The sequence below is a fragment of the Telmatherina bonti genome, assembly GCF_933228915.1.
Source record: "Telmatherina bonti genome assembly, chromosome: 4".
Lineage (NCBI taxonomy): Eukaryota > Metazoa > Chordata > Actinopteri > Atheriniformes > Telmatherinidae > Telmatherina > Telmatherina bonti.
The window spans coordinates 16,666,071-16,677,427 of record NC_136622.1 but is presented as its reverse complement, the minus strand read 5'-3'; positions in this window follow the sequence as shown (position 1 = coordinate 16,677,427).

The following is an 11,357-nucleotide window of genomic DNA, read 5'->3' as shown; positions in this document are numbered from 1 at the left end:
CCCAGATCTTTGTGGCCACCAGACACACGCACACGCACTCAAACACACATACAATTGCAGTCTTGCTTGCCTATTCACAGCCTTGCAAAAACCTAGTTAAATTAGAAATGAGACGGACTAATCAGCTTTCATCTTTATTCACGTCTCTGTCACTGTCGAATTTTACTCTAACTCTTTCAGTCACATTTTGTCTTGTTTCTTGGTGTTAAGTAACGATAAAATTTATTATCTGCAATCAGATTTACACCACCCGCACAGAACAATTAAATGAGACAAATAAAACTTTAAGTTGTTTCAAGTTTAGAAACATGAGACGAATGACTGGTAAAACACGGAAATAGCACAGAAAAACATCCAACTGTTTGCAGTTTGATAAAACAGGAGCAGGAAGGAGAAAGATCTCGCAGATTCATTCATTTCTCTTTGCATGAAGCTCTAATTTGTTTCTGTTTCAACTCTTAACCCAAATGCAATCATTAAAAGTTGTACCATTTTCTTCTTACTTTGTTATTTTCATTAGATAGAAGCTCACTGGGGTAAATCTGTGCAGGCTGAATTTTTCACTAACTCAAGTTCAGACATAGGCTAGCAGCGACAATTTATTCATTCTCGGGATAAATAATGGATTTAGGTTGCATGCACATAAAGAAGTAGATACTACCTCCAAGGATTTGGGATTTGTAAATGATTTATTATCCAAGCTTGTTTGTTATTTTATAATTAGTGCTGGAATTCTTTTTTTTTATTTTTTACAGATAATAGAAATAATGATAATAATAATACAAAAAAAACTGCTTGAGTGCAACCCATTCAAATGTTCACATAACTAGATACAGATTTCAGTAAGTTTTGGGTAAATTCAGCCCAACCAGCTTGTTCATAAAGTTATGTTACTGGTAAACTAAAGACAAAGTCAACCAGTGGTTACACAGGCTTCCACTGGGATGCTACTAACCGCTGCTGAAATAACCTTCAGTCCGACGTTACTGCTGCCACATCTCTTAGTAATTAAGATTAAATGTTTCTGCTGACAATAACAAAAAACAAAATCTATTGCAACCAAGTGAAAATCATCTCCCATAATTAAAAAGCAATATTATTTCTGTCACAGAACGAATACAGCTGTATGACAGCCTACTTCTTGTTACTTCTTGTTGCTGCAAAGTCAGTTCTCGTTTAAACAAACCCAGAGTCATCTGTTAATATAACCCAGGAACATCTGTTCATATAACCCAGGAACATCTGTCAATATAACCCAGGAACATCTGTTCATATAACCCAGGAACATCTGTCAATATAACCCAGGAACATCTGTTAATATAACCTAGGAACATCTGTCAATATAACCCAGGAACATCTGTTAATATAACCTAGGAACATCTGTCAATATAACCCAGGAACATCTGACAAAATAACCCAGGAACATCTGTTAATATAACCCAGGAACATCTGTTAATATAACCTAGGAACATCTGTCAATATAACCCAGGAACATCTGTCAATATAACCCAGGAACATCTGTCAATATAACCCAGGAACATCTGTCAATATAACCCAGGAACATCTGTTAATATAACCCAGGAACATCTGTCAATATAACCCAGGAACATCTGTCAATATAACCCAGGAACATCTGTTAATATAACCCAGGAACATCTGTCAATATAACCCAGGAACATCTGTTAATATAACCCAGGAACATCTGTTAATATAACCCAGGAACATCTGTCAATATAACCCAGGAACATCTGTTAATATAACTCAGGAACATCTGTTAATATAACCTAGGAACATCTGTCAACCAGCGAAGGTATAGTTTTTGTATAAAGCGGTCTTTATTTTGTTACTGTTATCAGCACAAACCAGTCAGGCCTTTTAATTACTCATTTTAAACAAACCGGTCATCCGAGTCAGCTGAGAGATATGTTTTGAGCGCAGTAATGTTATTTATTTACTAATTTAATGTGAATGCATGTTGAACCACTTCAGTCACTAAGTCAGAGGTGTCCAAAGACGGACGTTGAGTGCAGCTGTCCTGCATGTTTTCAATTTATCTCTGCTTTAACACACCAAACTTAAAAGAAATAGATCCAACAAGTTCTGCAAGAAAACCCAGTTGAGTCAAGTGTGTTGGAGCAGGGATACACTGAAAACCTGCAGGATTGTAGCCCTCGAGGACCGAAGCTTGGACACCCATTAAACAATGAGAAAAGTTGTCCAAACTCCTGACTGGTCGTGCACATTATTATATGCGGTATATGTGTTGTTGGACCAATAAAACTGGAGAAATCCAAATAAAACTGGTAAAACGACAGCTGATCTCACATGGCAGTGTGCAACAAGCCTATGGAAGCAATGTAAGCATAGCGGATGTTGCAGTGATCATTTAAGCATATGAGTCAGTGAGTCATACGCTGCCTCTTGAATGCGTGTTTTACGATCATCTGGTTGACATTGAATATGAATAGTAAATGTTTAGGAAACAGATTTTTCCCTGAGTTGAAATGTTAACCACTTAATGATGAAGCCCACTGTTCTTTCATGTTATTGAATCTTGATGTGTATCACATGTCAAAGGAGAAAAACAAGATCTGCATACAGATCAAGGAGTGTGAGTTCAAAAACTCCATGTCACTTCCACTTTTAGGTCACTTTCAGCTGCTGTCCTCCTAAACTTGTGGACCATTAAGATGGGATCATTTGAAGCTTGTAGCCGCACTCATCAGTCAGCTTTTTAATTACTACCAATGAATGCCTTGTTAGCTTGAACAGAAAGCCTCTGATTTTTGTGCAACAAGTGACCCAAATGAATCAATTAGCATTTAAACTGTGGATGTTGCAACTGCTGTGGCCGGTTTCAGATCGCACCGCTGCTATTGTCTACAAACCACTTAACATACGCACACACTTGTGTTAACTCCTGTGCATTCCCTGAGTTTTATGAAGTGAGGGAGGATGTAGCTGTTAATGAGTATCATCTTGTTTTGTTCACTTTCTGACCTAACATAACCAAGTCACAGCTTTTGATTATGAACACTGAGGTTCCTGTTAGTTGTGTTGAATATAATATTTTAGCCATAACATTAAAACCACTGGCAGGTATGATAAGTAACATCACTCAATTTGTTATAGTTAAATGTTCTACTGGGAAAGCCTCCTGGCTTTACAGGATTGTTACCATGATATTAACTTGGAGTCACACCCATCCTCAAGCGAGACAGCAGTGGACCCACCATAAACTGCTTAAGAAGAACATGACAAAAAGTCTTAAGTGTTCATCTGGCTTCTACTCCACACATACAAAACTGATGGGATCTATGGAAAGCAACCCCACTCCACAGAGATTCTAAACCCCACAAGCCCCAAGGGTTGATTGCTAATGTCCTGGGGCCAAATACACATCTAAAAGCTTAGATAACCTATTCTTTGTCATATTGTGGCTGCATGAAGAGGACCTACTCCATATAAAGTGAACAGTTGTTTTGGCTGCTTGGGATATAAAATCCCTATTCAGGCTTCCAAATAATAAAACAGCAGCATGCTTTATCATACCTTGGAGTAAAAGCTATACTGTTTTACAGTAGCCATCAAAGGTTTGGACACATTTTCCCATGAACCACAATGGGGAGAGTGTGTCCAAACTTTTGACTGGTAGTGTATTTCCTTCACAGACTGCAATGAACTGAAACTGCACCACATGTTAATTGTCTCGTAAAACTGTAACCTGATTAATGATGTTGATACAAGTTTGGAGTGTACACTGAAAGTGTTCAATTGGGGCTGGCTGAGACAACTAATTGTTAAAATAACTTTGTTAACAGCATAAGAAAATGTAATAATAAGTTGGCCTGTATTTAGGTTTAAAATGTGTTTTCTTTATATTAGAATTTATCTTATTACAAATATATGACAAAATGACAACTTTACCTAAATTTGGCTGTGATTTGAGCCCTTGTGGGCCCCGACTTGAAGCCGTCTCACACGTAGGCCGGTGCTGCCACCTCACGCTCTCCGCCGTCACTCTGCTCTCTGGTGCGCCAAGCTCGCGGAACCGGATCTCGCGATACTACAAAGACAGCAATGAAGCGCAGAGAAACCTTTTTAGAAATATGGTTCCGCTTTTTCTGGATGTTTTTATTTCTCTTTAAAATAGCAACCATTATGGAAAATAAACACATTCATAGAATCAAATATAAAAAGAGGAGCAGTCGTTTTGAAATAAAACTTACTTTGTAATAACACTTTTGAACAGCTAGAGGTCAGGCTAGGGTTGTGCAAAATCAGTACAAGGACTCAAGGGAGAAGACTCCCGTGTACTACAGTATAGAGATCTAAGCCTCCTGATCACAATAGTTGTTAAATAATTGCTAATTTATTCTATAGATGGTTTTGGACTGTAATTAAAACTCACTTAGATGGGCTATGTCTGCCAGAATTTAACTTTCAGCTTTCTCTGAATCCAATTGGTTGTTTCATATTTATAGACCTACATGAGGGTAACATAAATACACTGGATATTATTATATTTCGGCAGAATATTTATTGTAACATATAACTTTGAAATGGAGAAGATTTGAGATTATGACATGGAGAGCTATGCATAGTTTAAGTAGTTTATATGGACCCCTCATTAAATTTTCATCATCTTTGCCCACTGTGATATTTTATTTTAACCCTCATTAAAGTTTACATTTAGCTCAAATTGGCTCATTTTGTTTAGGATTTTTTTTAATGTTAAACAGAAGCGGTGGACTTTATGACAGGGTGGAGTGGGCATACTGGAGGGAGTGGGTTTGACCGTGCTCGTCCTCCACGCTCCTGCAGTGATGTGTTGGAACCTACAGTGCGGGGGCGCGGCTGACGAGAGCGCGCTTGATGGCTAAACAGGAGCTGGAGGTGAAAAAGTAAAAACATTGCTGAGCATTGAGAAACAACGCAGAGGGCCAAGTGTTATTTCAGTTTGTTGTTGTTCTTTGTTATTAGATTTTATATATTAAATATGTTAGAGAAACCTTGGACCCACCGATGGGAACACTCACACACACACACACACACGGATCCATACGCCATTATGTTTCCGCACGAGGGGCCTAAAAATAAAAATTTTTGGAAACTACAGAATAGGTGGGTATGTTGATGACTCAGAACCACAGTGCAACCACTGTCATTGTCTCCGTCTGAAGACATAACAAAAAACACCCCAGACAGATGACTGGGCCCCCAGTCGTACCAGTTCCAAAGTCATAAATGAAGATCGTCTATCGGAAGTGATGAATGCTAGATTTGGCCGCTTGAAATTTTAAAGAACTCTAATCATAATTGTAGGGGATTAGAACCTGAATTTATTCATAAAGAAAAAATTTAGTTTATTTCTATCTTTTAATCTTGTTTTGTTTTCTTATGAGCAGGATTTTTCTGGCTTTTGTTTTCCTTATTCTGTTGCCACATTTACAAATAAAATTAATATGGATTAGTTGATTAATAATTCAACAAGAGTGAAACCATATATCATCTGATTTCGCACGTTTCTTGGCAACATGTTTAAGACTATTATAAACACTGTCCAACTGAATCTTTACAAATGAAAATACACTAACATCTTAACCTTACCCCATTTTAGAGTCTAGTCTTGATTAAACTTTTCACCATAAAATTTAGTTGTACATAAATAAATATCATCACTTTGTAATGACAGGATGTGAATATTTCTAGTCAATATAATTATTTAAGTCACAATTTTTTTTATGTCATTTAATTGATTTATTTATTTATTGTCCAAAAATGGGCAGTGATACCAAGCACTAAATTGTAATCTAATGAACAAATGTCTTAAAAATTGCCGCTTAAAGTTTTGTGGTATCTTAGGAACCTGTCAGAGTGAGACGTCACTTCTTTTCCATCGCCCCCTCATAGCTTTAATGCAGATAATGGGCTCTTGTGTAACCCGCCCTCTCTGACTTTTCCTTGCCTCCTATTGGATAGTTTCTTTCTATTCACTTTTATTCTATTGGACAAGTTGAGTGAGCAATGAGCTCATATTGGTTAAAAATAGTTGCGCTAGCGAGTGGCTAAAAATAGACCAGTATATAAAGACGGCAGTCAGCGCTCAGTGAGCGCCAGTCATCCCCGGCTAGTTGCCGGAGGAGTTGGGAGAAGAGCTGTGAGGTATAGCGAAAAAGAAAGCACAGTATCCCTCGTCACCCTCCCTCCCGCTCATTCCTTCACAAGTGTTGCACCAGAATCAGGGTTATGTCTTACATGAAGCCCAGCCACTAGTTTTGGGTGGAGTAGACAATGACGAACTTCCTTCCTTCCTTCCTTTTGGGTTTAGCTCTGAATGTGTCTCTAGAGAGCAACAGTCATTACCTCCAAGAAGAGCACTGACATATAAAGGTCTTCCTTTTTTCTATAGGCAGCTTATAGAGCTGTGATTGGACTGAGAAAGATAGTTCAGCTTGCATGCTGTCTCTCTCACAGCCTGTCAAACTGTAAATGCTTTCCCAGTGAACCCAGTAGGTATGTGTGTCCAAACACTTCACTGGTATTGTAGGCTCCTTATGCCAACTAAACAAATAGGATTTTTGAAGGAACCTTTCACATGAAAAGCCATTCAATACCGTGTGTTATTGTTTGTTTGTTTAGATCCCCATCAGCTCCTGACATAGCCGTTGCCACTCTTCCTGGGGTCTACATTATCAGGATATAATCGTCGCATTGGCATTGATAGTGATGGGGACATTGGTTAACAAATACATTGAGGAAGACTCGTTCCAGACTTAACTGTATTAACCACTGTAAATTACTAACTCGGCTAGTATATACCATTCCTCAACAATGTGGGTTTACTGGTTAAATGAAAGGCAAGGAGGAAGCCATGGAGAGATTTAAAGTTCTCTGACTGGTGAGGGTCAAGGATGGAAAATTGGATAAGTGAGGAAAGAAGGGATGAAATGTGAAGAAAGAAGGAGGAGAAGTAGATGAATGAATGGGGAGTGAAGAAGCGATGAGATAGCCGAGGATGGACAAGCGAGGGAGAAGAAGGATGTATGAGTGAGGGAGGTGAGGATGGACAGAGTCAGAAAAGAGGGATGGGTGAGAAGGAGGAGGATGATAGTATGAATGCATGTGGGAAGGTGAGGGTGGACGGATGGATGATGGATGGATGGATGAATGATGGATGAGGACACGAATAGAGAAGGTGTTGTCTCAATCTCCTTAACATGTGACTTAATATAACTGAGCGAGAAACCTGCTGAAGTGATGAAATCATGAGCGGATAAATTAAATCACTTCATGATCCAACAAGTGTTGCTATGTTTTTGCTGTGGTCTTTGTTCTTTGCCCAGGCCTTGAATGAGCACTACATATTCTAGATCTCTCATTCTTCATATATGTGCTTCCAAACGCGATTGGTTGATAGTTTGATCTTGCCAAGTTAAACAAAACAAAACATCTGTAAAGCAACTGTCAAGAAAGTAGGACTAATTCAGAGATTCAACTGCATCAGTTTTAATCAACAAAATCTGGGCAAACTATCAAAACACATGCAATTTACCCAAACTAGTTCTGAATTGCAAAAACAACAACAACAAAAAACTAAAGGCAATCAGAAAAAAAAGTCTCAATATAAATACACACAAAAAAAAGTTTCCAAATGTTTGAAAAAAACCTATGAAGAGGCTGACTGTACAACAACCAGATTACGGATGAGAACAAAACAAAAAGCAACTGAAAACAAGAGTACAAAGAGAAAATAGAATCACCAGCAACACACAACTGTAAGATAAGCATTGGGCAAGAAGCACAAAGCAGTTGTCAAGAGTAACAGCCTAAACAGAACGTAAAACAATCTAAAGCATATAGAGACATACTGAGAATTATAAAACTGCTGTAAGAGAAACTAATGAAGGACCAGAACCCCACAGATGCCGAAGAGAGATCCATGTGATGATGGAAAACGACCAAAAAAAGACGCGAAATGAACCCAAGCAGACAGAAAAACACCACAGTTGTACATCAAATGACCATTAAAAGACTTGATATGTTAGAGAACATGAGGAATAGGGAGTATTGACACATCTGTACCAGAGATATTCCTACTATATAGATATTCCAACTGAATTTTCTAGATGACTGTTTCTGTTTTAAGAGTAAGGGTGACGAGTTTCCTCTTTAAGAGAGATCAGTTATAAGTACTTATTTTCAGTCAGAGAAGCACAAGTTGGCTTGTTCCCTCCACACATCCGCCCACTGTTCCTCTTGGAGGCAGTTGGAGGCCTCCTCCTACTAGCATCCTTCCATTCCTCAACATCTTTCCTCTTCCTCCTCCTAACCAACAGAGTTTTGCATTTAAGCCACCCGAGGTTACTGTGAGCATTGAAATTTCAGTTTAAGCGCCACAAACCTCCTTAAAAGAGAGGAAGAGCTGCATTATAACAGGTACACCTTCTTTCTCATTCTTCTTCTAATCAGACATTTTGCCTCAAGCGTTGGCATTATTAAATCATTTCTTTTAATGCTCTTCGTCTCAGTAGGACCAAAATGATGTTATTTGCCTCTGGTCATTTTCACCATACTCTGCTAGTCTGTGTTTAAATTAAGGGACAGGTTGGACGAGACAGAGATGTGAAGAGTCCGCTTGAAGTGGAAGGAGATATGCTGCATATGTTACATGCAGCTGAATATGGACTGTATGTTTCTATTATGTAAAAGTAAGTGTGTTCCACACAAGCACCATCTATTTTATACATTCACTCCAATTTATCCCTGAATTTCCACTCCTCTGCGCAAACTTACACAACTCCTGCATAGCGTTGGACACAGAGCAGCCCCATGCTTTCCAACTCCACGGCTTCATCCTACACAGGCTGAAACTGCCTCACCTCAGCATCCCACGCAATGCGCTCCCTGCAGCATCGGCCTCGCCGCGAGGTTGCTGGTACATCATCTCTCACTGTGGAGTGTTATTTTTTCCCCTTTTAAACCAGGAATCATACTAACTACTGCTTGATCTAGTTAAAGTACTTGAATATTTGTTTTTCTTTGATTTTTGAGGTGTAAAAAAAATGTTTTTTTCTTGGGGAAAAAAAAAAAAGAAAGGTACCATGTTCATCTTAAGAAAACATTTTAGTTCAGAAGTTTGAATTGCACACAAATCATTGCCCCTGTAAGACCCTAAATGTTTTTTTTTTTTTTTTTGTCTGTTTCAGCTGGTTTGGACTCACTTTTCCTTTATAAGCCTTCCCTCCTCTCACCACACCCTCCATAACCTCCTTTTTTCTTCCATGTTGTCAGCTGGAAACTTGACTCAAGCCTGAAGGTCTCAGCTTTGGAACAGTCCTTTCTTTTTTTTTTTGGGAAGAAAGCTTCCTAGTTCATGATGTGCAATTGGCTCGTCAGAAGAAGGTGACACTGGTTTTCCACCAGTATCATTTCATGGCAGATGTGGGGCTCAGTGGTAAAAGTAATACATACTTTGACTATGATGTTTAATCTCATATCTGCACAAAGCTACTTGGACTTTTCCAGTGTGTTGTTGGTCCAAAGAGTCCTGGGAAACCTCTTTTTGCTACCTGCTAATGATAATGGGCAGCAAGTTAAAGATCATAGGAAAAAATTTGGAAATTTAAATTTTGCTGACTTATGTTTGAGCAAATCGAACATTTAAGCATGGACCAATTTCTGAAAACTTTTTCGCTTTTATGGTTGTCTATAGCGGATCTGCTCAAGGAAATACCTAATTTATCATCATGTTAGCAGTCTCTGGTGTAAAGACCAGTCAGCTCTGCTTATTAATACATATTTTGTTCAAACTTTCAGTCCTTTCTTGGTGAATATGCTGTGTCTGTTTTCAGCTGAAGGGACATGCTTACTGTAACATTAAAGAGATGTTTCATATCCCATTCATATACATGTACTGATCAGATTGGAAAAGGTCTTCCCAGTGCCTGAAACACAAAATTAATAGAAGCGGTGTGTTATAGAAAGTAATTTATTACACAAACCAAAGCTAGTTTACAAATACAGTTTCCAGTCATGTGCGTGTGTATAGTCTAGTATGAACAAACCCACATTTCATATTTACAGACTTTGCATACAGCTTGGTTTTCCTGTTCCTTTGTTTACATTACTGCTTCAGCATCCAAAAACAACAAAAAAATTAAAAATCAGCCAAGTTTGAGTGCAAAACAAACAAAACAGGCCCTTGTGATGCTCTAGACAGGCAGGCGAGAGGCCAGCCTTTCTCCGGACTGCCTAACAACAGCATTTGGCAGGGATGATTGACAGCTCCTTACAACCAAGTGTAAATCATCTGAAAAAAAAAAAATCAGGTCAAGCACAGCCCCCCCCCCAAAAAAACAAACAAAATAAAAACTGAAGCAACAACACGAGTAATTCCCTAGTCTTCCACCTTTTTTTTTTTTTTTTTTTTTAAATACTGATAGACATGTTTATGACTTTTTTTCTTTTTTTTCTTTTTTTTTTTTAAAAGCTGAAAAAAAAAGTACAAAAACAAGAACACAAGACTGGTTTCTGGATCAGGCTCCACCCTGTAGGCCAGGAAGAAGAAAAGGAGGGTACAACGCTGCCAAGATAGCCATATTCTGCTCGTAAAGTCCAGAGGCGCTGGTGGCTTTCTCAACCCAAATTATGACGGTCTGCGCTTCAATTTTTAGAAAAACATCTAAAAAATAAATTCTCCAAAAGTAACAGCAGGAGGTTTATTCTCTGTCTGCATTGTGACACAAAACCTATGTGGCTCATGAACCTGACAACTCTGGCATATCCTCACAAAGTATTCTGGATATTAAAAAAGCCATTATACATGTGTTCCACTTGTGACACGATGGGACATACAGGCACCATATCACCATATGCTCAACTTTTACACATGCCCGGACACAAAAATATTCAGTTGTTCATCCCAAATTATAATAGAGGTGTGCATGTAAACAATTCTTTCCTCTCCTTGTTCTTCATCCTGGTCTAAAACCAGGCGAAGATGAGCACCAGCAGTCAGCTCGGTGGAACAGGAAGGGTTGGGAGCTGCTCAGGCTGTAATATGCAGGGCAGGTATCTACCTTTGTCACCCAGTGGGACCACCATTCATCTGCCACTTCCACTGATTCAGTCCAACTAATTTAAATATTGAAAGAACATATAAATGACAGCCGATCGTTGCCTAAAAGTAGATAAGTAAGCTGCAACAGAGCAGCATGCGTGTAAGTGTCTAGCTTGAACTGACATAAGCAACCTTTGCAGTGAACTGTAAAACAGCCAATTCTAGGATGGCTACAGCTTGAAAGGGGAACAGATCCCCATCTGACTCGCACGCTGAATTAGATTATCAAATTTAA